This window comes from Pinus tabuliformis, chromosome Q (assembly GCF_031772625.1).
Source record: "Pinus tabuliformis cultivar Carrire ecotype Pingquan chromosome Q, CPIR1, whole genome shotgun sequence".
NCBI lineage: Eukaryota > Viridiplantae > Streptophyta > Pinopsida > Pinales > Pinaceae > Pinus > Pinus tabuliformis.
The window spans coordinates 1,007,369,315-1,007,380,265 of record NC_142296.1 but is presented as its reverse complement, the minus strand read 5'-3'; the positions used below and the strand labels follow the sequence as shown (position 1 = coordinate 1,007,380,265).

The 10,951-nt window shown below is 35.5% G+C and overlaps 1 pseudogene; it reads right to left on the bottom strand.

The window, feature by feature from the left end:
- Nucleotides 1–630: 630 nt before the first annotated feature.
- The window catches only part of LOC149222896 (putative methyltransferase PMT21), a 28,988-nt pseudogene continuing 18,667 nt past the window's right edge, over nucleotides 631–10,951 (bottom strand).

The window sequence follows — 10,951 nt, the reverse complement described above, 5'->3', positions numbered from 1 at the left end:
TATTTAATCTTTCTAGAGAGCCTCAGACTACCAAGAAGATGAAAAGCTCCAATGTGGAAGACCAAATTCATCCCTCTCAGATGGTTCTCTCATTTCTTCCCTCCCTTTACCTTGAAAATCACCTCAGGCTTCATACTCTACTCATGCAAGTCCATTTCCTATAGCTAGCTAGGCATTAAAATGCTCCAATAAGTACTTTCATGGCCTACTCTTTTTACAACGCATCACTGGGCATTTGTTTGTATCATAAGACACAAGAAATGAAAGTAATAAAAGATTTCTAAAACACTGTAGTGCAAAGAGTTTTGGAATTACAAAATCCCTCCGTCATGAAAACTGCAAATATAGATAACACCTAACTAGCTACCTTACAACTTCAAGATAAAAAGAATGGATTTGATTCAATATAGTAGTTCTAATCTTCAGTATTAGGCCTCCCAAATACTAGGGGAATAAATAACTTGGCATCCTAGGAAAATGAAATGGATCACTGAATTTCACTGACATGATATATAATGGTTGGCAAATGCATCCTATCAACATATACCTTCACAACCACACACTCAATCTAATTCCAGATTGATTGGATAGAATAGGAATACAGGCCTTGAAATTTTAAGGTTTGATTTATCATTCAGGAGCAACTTTTGAAGACCTCCAATTCTTTTTCTAACAAATAAGAAGTTTATCATCCCCATTCTTAACATCCTCAGTGTCCCTCTAGTGGCAATTCCATCTCATGCCTGTGGCTAGATTCTTGACACTATTGACAAAATGGGGTCATTCACACATTATGACATAGCCAGTAGGTCTTAATATACGGTCCATTTCCAGCAACACATATTTCATCTCATATATGTTTCACAAAATACACATAATCAATAATCAATCAAATGTACTTTTTCCTCATTCAAGGTTATGAGGCTTAAAAAGCCAACATTTAGCACCACTTGATAGAAAGCTATGTATCTACCTATGACTTTCTGCACTAAAAATACCATCAACATGTAGGAGATCATATGTTCTTGGATAGGTTGAAAATGCCTCACACCTGAACAACACAAGCCTCAAGTATTAACAAAGATAATGGTATTGAGCACACTAGATTTCCTAATCAAACCATCGTGAAAGCAACTTACCAGTCATTATATGTACGAATTAGTCCTCAGTCATAAACAACATACAAGGAATTTATACCATAAGAAGAAACCACATTCATGACCCACATAATATCATGTATCAATGTTGCAGCAAAACCCCCATAAAGAGTGTTCATATCCATAACATTTCTTATTTTATCTATTCCAAGATTAGGTACCAATGTCTTATAATGGTTAACGTGCGCCACCCATTGATTTGTATCATTTCTGAAAGCACCATCACTGCCCCCAGAAAATGTGTGGACCAACTTTGGGCTACCTTCAAATGTTGTGGCCGCTTTGGAGTCTATCCTACTCCTAACTGCTTGAAGTTGGGATTTGGTTTTACTACACAAGACCGCATGGGAACATACCAAGCAGCATCTGGTTCAATGTTGTCATCACATTCAGGGGGGTAAACTATTTTTTCATGGGTAGTGTAGCAACCACTGTCCAAAGATTTCTGCCATACAACAATGTCATCCTTTTCATTGTATAGTTTATAGCACATCTTGTTCAAAAGACCTTGAAGGGCATCATAGTTAGCCTTCTGCTCCTCTATAGTTGTGTTCCATCAATGCCATCTATTTTCATAGTTTACTGGTGCTCCAGATAGGACCCAGAAGCCTCCTGGTCACAGTACTCGATCTATTTCCATAAGGTAGGCTCTACCTGCATCAACAGAACTTCACTCAACAAATAGCTACCAAGCTCCCATAAAAATTAAAGAATTGAAGAGAAATCAAGGATAATTTTGATAAAATGAAACTAATTCAAACACCTTAGTTGGATCATGTTCCCTATGTCTTCCAGGGAAATTAATTTTTTCATAAAATCACTCTCTTACTAAATCAGTGAACAAAACCCACTAAACTGAATAGGAATATCAATCTAAAATGCTTCGTAGCCATAAAATTTGATTGAATTGAAATAAATACTAAAAACAAAATAAATAAATGAAATTAAAATAATTGTAAGTACTTTAATTAAATAATTAGTATGGGTTTAATGGTTAAGAACATGTGTTTTCTCATAAAAAATCACTACTTCAAATCCAAAGAAATAGAGTATGTACACCTTCCTAGAAGCTAATAATCAAACCAAAATTGAATATGAAAATTTCTATTTAATAAATAAGGAAAATGGAATGAAATATTTTTCATTTGGGAAAGTATTGAAAAATAAGAATAAGAAACTGATTGGGAGCTGGGTGGAAGTCCCCTACACTTAGTTGCAGTAGCACTTATACTCTCGCCGCTGGTTATTCATATTGATTATGCAATAAGAATGAAACTATATTTATTTTTACCAAGTAATGATTTGCAAATTGTTGTGCTCACTTTATCCATGTTAATTTGAGTACTTCTAAGCCATTACACAATCTAGAACACAATGAAAATTTAGAAGGTATCATCAAACATACCAAATTTTGTCCATGGAATGAGACATTAAGAGTAGTGAGCCATGTCAAATGCATTGGATGGATAAGGAAGTCGTTGTGTAGAGATGATACACAACATTGCAGGAATACCTTGTTTAAGTGCAAACTGCACTTGCGCTTCATGATTGTCTCTGGGCACCAATGACATTGTAATAATTCCATGATCCAGCAAATCACCACCCCAACTAGAAACCTAAACAAAAAGTATACTATTATATAAACAAGGGCATGTATACTTATATAATAGATCTCACAAGTCATATTCAAATAACATAACTATGAGCATTTACATTAAGTAAATTATTTTGATCTTTATCATGTAAGATACAAAAATATACATATCATAACAAGAAATAGCAATTATAGATAGATTAATGAATATTGGATGTAAGGCTATCTGAGAATCAACTTCTAGAAAAGACCTGTAATTCTGCAACTATTCTTTGTTAAGTAACATGTCAACATGTTCACTAAGGCTGTAATTCTGTAGCTATTCTTTGTTAAGTACCATATCAACATGTTCACTAAGGCCTAATTTTATAAATTCACCTTGTCACAGCTAATAGGAGGGAAGAGAAATGTCTCTCTAACAAAATGTTTACTATTAAACTTAGCTCAAGAGCAGGTTTAGATGTTATATAAAGTAAAATGATGCATAGAAAAATAACTTTAGATCAATTCCTATTAATCCTCTTGCTTCTGACATGAAAATTTATGTTATCTTTCTTTTGATAATCTGGATGTCTCAGACTCTCAGGTATAGTGAACATCATAAGGTGGATCAACCATGTGTGTTGATGGTGCATCCATCAGTTTAACTTGACTCTAGATTCCTTGTTGCTGTTTATGGAGTATACTTCCTTCATAACCTGACTACGTCGTGTGATCGACAATATAAACTCAGAAAGGTATCAAAGAATGGATTCGTTTTGGTAAAACTATTGACACTAGTCAGAATGTTACCCACCCCAAATCTAGTATCAAGTGCAGTTCAGACTGTTCCATCTTTCATTCCTAGGACCAACTCTTCCATATGATCCACATATTCACCAACTCCATTGGGAAACATTGTACCTCCACTCGAGAAGAGGAATTTCTCCCCTTCCTTCCTCAACCAATGTTGATTTGATTTTTCATTATTGATCCATTCATAGGGGACATTCTTGTGCCAATAACAACATTTAAGAATTAGTAAGTCCGGAAACAATGCCAACTTATTATCATAGATCCTCTACAACATTTGGGTGAAAGAATATCAAAAGGTTTACATTTGGAGTTCGAGTGGGGCAACCTATAACAAAAGTCTTATAGGCTTGGATCTAAGGAGTGGGGGCTCAAAGAGATATGAATGACAACCATTGCAAAAAATCAGATTTCTCAATAATCATCACCATCATCTTGCAGGCCAACATAATACCATATTCTAGCAGGTCCAGGACGTAATATGGTACTCTTGACTTTATCAAGACAAAAGGTGAGATATGAAATAAAGACACTAAGCTTTTGCTTCTCCAGTATCCTTGAATGAATGAGGCACATTCCTTTCACTCATAGAAATGGGGTTTCTTTAAGATCATTTTTCCATGAATACTCGAGAGTTCATAGTTAAAAAAATCTTAAATAAAGGTACTAGATAAGATGAGAAACAATCAACTACATAAAGAGTTAGGAAATTGGACATGCTTGAACCAAGGAATGTTGCAATGGCCACATAAAAAGGTACACAATTGACAATAACATATAGGAAATTTCTATCATTTGAATTATCCTTTGTCAAGATAGGGGCTAGCATAACAAAGATCCACCATGGTAGCAATACACAGTAATAGGCCAAAATATATGCCTTTTGAATCTGCATTTTTTTCCCAGCGAATTAGACAGGCACTTTGTGGGTGGCATGGTCAACATTGACCACAGGCCCCTATCCTTCCAAATAACAAATAATCAAGCATCAAAATTCACAAGTTTTCCCTTACAAAAATTAGATAAGGAGGAGTAGTCACACCTTCATTCCATAATTGATTCTCCACGAGATACTACAGAGAAATAGTATGAAATTGCAATGCATAGGTGGGGAACCCTTTACAGTTCATCATTCACAACATTCTACATGTTTTTTTAATCCTTTGTATCTCTTTTGCTTGAATTAATTGTTTGTTACCCTACTTTTGATATCATCATTTTTCTTTTATTTCTTGTATGTTTACTATACAATCCACCATGTAAATTGTTCCCCGTGGAATGAAAAACTAATGCAAACTCACTCCTGTAAAAAGTAATTGAGGCATTGGAATATTATTCTTCATATCACCAGCAAAGTCTAGGAAAAGCTTACTTTTTCCATTAACACATACACACTTTGTACCAAAGCAGGGGAACTGGACCCAAAATAAACCAATGAAATTGGCATCGGGCTTATTTCCTAATCTCTTTAATGATCCAACTATCCCCAGTGATTAAATTTCAGTGATATAAATATGCCATAACACTTAAACAATCTTCATTTCATATCAACCTAAAGGGAAGGTAGACTTAAAAACCCTAGATTTGGATTTAAAAAAAGATATTCATGTGCTGAGTGGAGACCTATATTTAACCATATAGTGCCACAAGACCTTATTCTTGTACAATGAATCAATGCAAGTAGATGGAAATATTTCCTTGACAGTGGATATATACATTGGGATTAAATAAGTGATGGGATGTGGCACGCTGCTGGACTACAACAGGTGATAATATACTTATTTTGACTCATGAAATTGCATGTTATTGTTACCATATGCTCAAATGGAAATACTACTAGGGAATGTGTATGTAGTAGCAAGGTGTACCTGAGAAAAACACTCAATTTTCATGACTGGTGCATAGAACCATGCAAACAAACAATGTTGTGTGACTATGAGAATCACCACAATGTCATACTAGATACCATGCCAATTAAAGTTTCGTAAGCAACAAAACTTGTAGATATAATTTACTAATTAGGTTAATGCAGCCAGATCATATGAGATCTTTTGAGGATGCCTATATCAAGGTGATTTGTATAATATTTGACTGAAGCATGTATGTTGTTCAAGCCTAAACATACAATAGTGAAATCTTGTTACCATGATCAGTTAGGTATGTGAGGACTAATACATTGTTGATGAAATTCTCAGTAACCTAGACTGGACATTGGGAGCCTACGAGCAACATAATACTTGTATGCTATTTTGCATGGGATGCCAATCCCAGCTTTCAATGCTTCCATTAGCGTTCAAGAACGAATTAATCCATTGCTTAGGATATGGAATGTGAGAGCAGTCTCCTAGTGCCACAGTTGAAGAGATATTCAACTTTGTTACGTATTCTGTGGTAGGAAGGAATTTTATTAATGAGGAACTCACCACTGTTAAAATTGGAAAATAGGGACAAATTCCACTTTGGGTAGCTTATTTGAAGAAGGTAATTGTGGCATTGAATTCCTCTTTTCGAGAGGACCAAATTGACCTAAAGATCACCAATTTTGGACAAGGAGAAATATGTTTTTGGATTCAAGCCCACACATGTGCAATTTAACAAGGTTGGCTTGGGTTTAATTAATCAAGTTGAACCCCTCTCCATCTCCTATAAAAGGAAGTAGCCTCCAACCTCATTTTATACATACACATATCTTGTTTTCTCCTCTTTGAAATAGTCATAGAATTTTATGAAACCAGCTCACAAAAAGATAGTAAAGATAGATCAACGCCTTAGAAATAAGCCTCTTCGAGGGGGCAACCTCCTTTACATTACACAAATGAATAATTCTTAGATGATACAAATGAAAAGATCTCCTTTCTATATATAGGAGTCTAAGGGGTCATAATATAATCAGAGCCGACATAACAATAATAATGTAGGGCCACAATAATAACAATAGTGGGCTTCTATGGGGCACAATAGTAACAATATGGGCACTACATGGGTACATCAATATAATAAGGGGGTTGTACTAATAACAATAAGGGGTTACACTAGTAGTATAGGTGCCTAACATGCCCCTCTCCTTCAAAAAGTGTTGTCCTCAACACTTGAATAGTTCTTGATGCTTCTGTACAAAATTCTTGTCCTCCCATGTGGAATATTCGGTGGGTGAGTTCTTCCACTTGAAGAGATACTCTGAAATTGATCGATTTCGTAGCTGTCAAGTTCTTGTTTCTGTGACTGCTTTAGGTTCCAATTTGATTTTTCCTTCCTCTTCAAGTTCTGGGAATATTGTTTGAATTGGAATATTCTGCAACTTTTGAATGAGTGGCCATACTTCTTCGTACTTCTTCCACTCATCCCTTGCTTCATTTATCCAATCTGGTTGGATAATAGAAATAGCACAAAACAACGCTTCCACATCCTCATCCTTTCTTGAGAGTGCATATGCAACAAAATTTTTCTTCCCTTTTCTATAGATGATGTCAAAGTCATAACCCAACATATTTGTGACCCATTAGTTTTGTTCTTCTAAAGATAATAGTTGTTCTAAAAAGTATTTAAGACTATCATGATCCATTTTTACCTTGAAGTGTCTTTCCATTCAGTAAGGTCGCCATTGCCTAAGTGCATATAGTATTGCCAACATTTCCTTCTCATAAATAGCTTGCTTGAGATGTAGCAGTAAAAATACCCAATCACCTACATCAAAACATTTTTCACTACGATGTTGATCTACCTGTTGTTTCATTCGATTTTGCACCAAAGTGGCATTATCCTTTAAAAGTTGGAGAACTTGTTGTTGATGCTCGATGTGATCTTTCACTACTTGAACCTTTTTCTTCTTGATATGTCCTTCTATATTTAGAGTTTTAGGAATGGTAATTTCTTCCAGTCCTTTACAAGATATGTTCAGATTCATTTCTTGATGCTCGATGTGATCTTTCACTTCTTGAACATTTTTCTTCTTGATATGCCCTTATGTATTGATAGTTTGAGGAGTGGTAATTCCGACCAATGAATTACAAGATATGGTTGGATTCATTTTTTCTTTTTCGATGTGATCTTCCAATTCTTGCACCTTTTTCTTCTTGATATGTCCTTCTATCTTGAGAGTTTGAGGAGTGGTAATTCTTGACAATGCTTTGCAAGATATGGTCTGATTCATTTCCTCTTTCTCTGGGGTTGGGTCCTGGCATATATCCTCTTCTTTTGATGTTTCTTGATCCTTTTCTTCCTCCTCTTCATACTCTATGTAAAATAATTTCTTCTCAGCACATTTATGACCTTTAGTGCATTGTAACAAAGCCCTTTTTCTCTTTTTTCTTCCAATTGTTGTGGTGTAACCCTTGTAGGTTGTGGAAGGATAAGAGAAACAACACTTCCATCTTTATAGTTGTGAGGGGTAGACTTCCTTGTTGCCATAATTTTACTTTCCACTATGTAACAAAGCCCTTTTACTCTTTCCAATTGTTGTGGTGTTGCTCTAAAGAAGGTGTTGCTCTTTGTATCCTCATAATGTGCTATCATTTCCTCCATGAAAATTGACCACGTAACAAGTTGTTTACGAGAACAAAGCCCTTTATACCATAAAAATTGATCTGGTTCTAAATATGAAGATGCAATACATACCTTTTGTAACAGTGGTACACCATGTAGATCAAAATATTGCTCCATCTGAAGTATCCAATTTACCATATCCTTGCCATCAAACTTCCTCATCTTGCTTTTTCTTGATTTTAGGAGCTTGATCTTGAAATGACTATAACTCTGTACTTTTAGATCTTTAAGTTCTTAAATTGCGACCTGCAGTAGCCCTATACGTCCTCTTTCCAATGCCACCAGTCTGATCCAAATTGGATTCTCCTAGGAAGAATTATGCCAAATCTCCCACAGTGACCTAATTATAGACTAGTTCAGTAGAGCGAACTTGTACAACGTACCACGTGTCACTGTTTCGACCTCTGGCTCTAAAAAATCTATACAAGAAACTAAAGTTTTTCCTCTTTCTGTACCTTCTTATGAAATTTCAATCTGATGCTCAGAGAGAAATTTATGACGATTTTCCCCAGGTCACCTGTTTGGAATGTAATTCAGGAGTCTGCAAAAAGACCAACTTCCTCAGATCATATCTCCACAAATATAGTGCGCAAAGGTTTGAAATTCGGACCTGAGGTTTAGTGCGATTTTGTCTCAAATGGGGTTTTTTTCACTTTTGAAACGTCACAGAAAAAAATTTATAGCGAAAATGCCACGATGACCTATTTGGAGTAGTGAAACCCTAGAATCCAAAGCTCTGATACCAAATGTTATGAAACCAAACTAGGGTTCATTTTTCTACAGAACTTCAAGTTCAAGAGGGACTATTTGGTTGATGCCATGACCATCATTGACCATTAGATAGGGCACAATTTGTCTGTTGTTGACAGAGTGCCAAAATTGCAGTTTTGATTGGGCCATCTATTTGTCTAAGGGAAGTGGTATTGGATCTTCAAATTGGCATGTCATTTTGACTTTGAATTATTGTACTCTCTCTCTCTACTAAACATTTGACATTAATAATAAGAAGAATTGATCAAGGGTTTTCCCCATCTTGGGGTTTTTCCCTGGCTTGAGCCATATACTTGTGTTCTCTTGTCTTGGCTTGTCTTCTACATTTATCATTTATGTTCTTTCTTTAGTTACTGTCAATGTGATAATGATTCATGTGATTGCTAATGGAAACAAAATGGATTGATAAATGGGCTAATATGGAACATTGAAGTAACTGTCCTAAGAAAAGAACATGTTAAGCTAAAATTAACATGGTTTCAGAGCTCAGGTGAAGACAAGCCCAAGAAAGAGACAAAGCAATCACTAAAGATAAAGGCTTCATCACATCAAAAGACAGAGACATACCTAGGACCAAGCTCCTTATGGAATTAAGTCAAATTTTGGGCATGATCTCAAGCCATAGTCACTATGACTAGGAAAAAAACCTAATCAAGAAGAGCGAAGACTTTTGAGGGGCATATAAACCCTAATCTAGAAGACCGAGGGGCTAATCTAATAGCCCACACACAAAGTCGAGTTATTTGTCAAAGAAATCACAGTCATGGGCACATCATATGAGGTCTGAAATCAATTTAGGAGGACTGAATTCTCTGAGTTTCTTCATAGGTCTAAAATTCAGAATAATTGTGAATATATTATCTAAATTGTTGTTTGGAAAACATTTTGAATTTGTCCTCTCACTTGAGAAAGGAAGAAACCACGTCCGAGTTTATTGAAGGCCTTTCAAGCTGAGCTGAAAGAGTGATTTATTTCTGTGATATAGCTCTGCATCCAGGGGAGTCTTGTCAATCTCAATATAGATCAAATCTCTCCCTTGAACAAGAAGTAATCTCTTGGTATTTGTTGGCTTATTTTGAAGTAGTTTGAAGGTAATCCAAGCTCTGTTTAGGCAATTTTCCATGGAAGTTTATAACCTGATCTCGAACCTCTTTCTTGAGGTCTTTCACTCATTCTCAAGGCTAGTTTTGTGACTGTTCAAAGGGTTTCTGAGGCCTGGTATAAGGGTTTTCTATGACATACCTCTTAGCATTATTTGACAAGTCATTTTGAAGCAAGCAATCAACCTCTTTAAGGTAGCATCATTGCTTTTGTTCAAGACAGATATGGAAGAGTTATATCAGCAATTTGTACAAGATACAGGCTAAAAATTCATTGACCTAGTACATCAAGGAATATTTCTGCCTCATTCTAAGGTATGTGTTGATTCTAAAAAATTCAGATACCCTAACCTCTGTATTTAGGACAGAATCAAGGCAACCCTCTCAAGGACAACTTACCATGAATAATTTGATCTGAAACTAATGGTTGTGTGATCTGAGATTTAAATCATTGTTTCACTCTAGCATCTTTATTGAAGTCTACAGTTGAAGGTCGATTTATGAGGTTGTAGATCTGTGTAGCAATTTTTGACTTTAATACAATCATATATGTTCTTCAATAAATTCTTAAAGTCTTAATCTGAATAAGAGTTACATTGAATTTAATTAAGACAAGTGTGACTTGCCTATATTTGAACTCTAAGAGGGTTTAGTCACAACAAAATCTGAAGCAAAACATTAACATTGAACTAAAGCAATAAGGTTTTAATATGGGTAGTTCTTCTTCGTCTTGTTGGGAGTCATTTTCCAAATCACACGAGAATTGATCTGTGGGATACTATAGTCTCCTCTCTGAAGGAAAATTAACAAAATATAATTAGTTCAATGACAATTGTGAGCAAAAAGTTCAGTAGCAGACATAAGGCATTCATACTTGGCACGTCTGAAGGCAGTTTCAGTGACAACACATTAGGACTAGTGGGCAATGTGAAGCTTGAATCCTCATCACAAGGAAGAAAGCTATCAAAAGAAACTTCAAGCACTCCTATTGATAG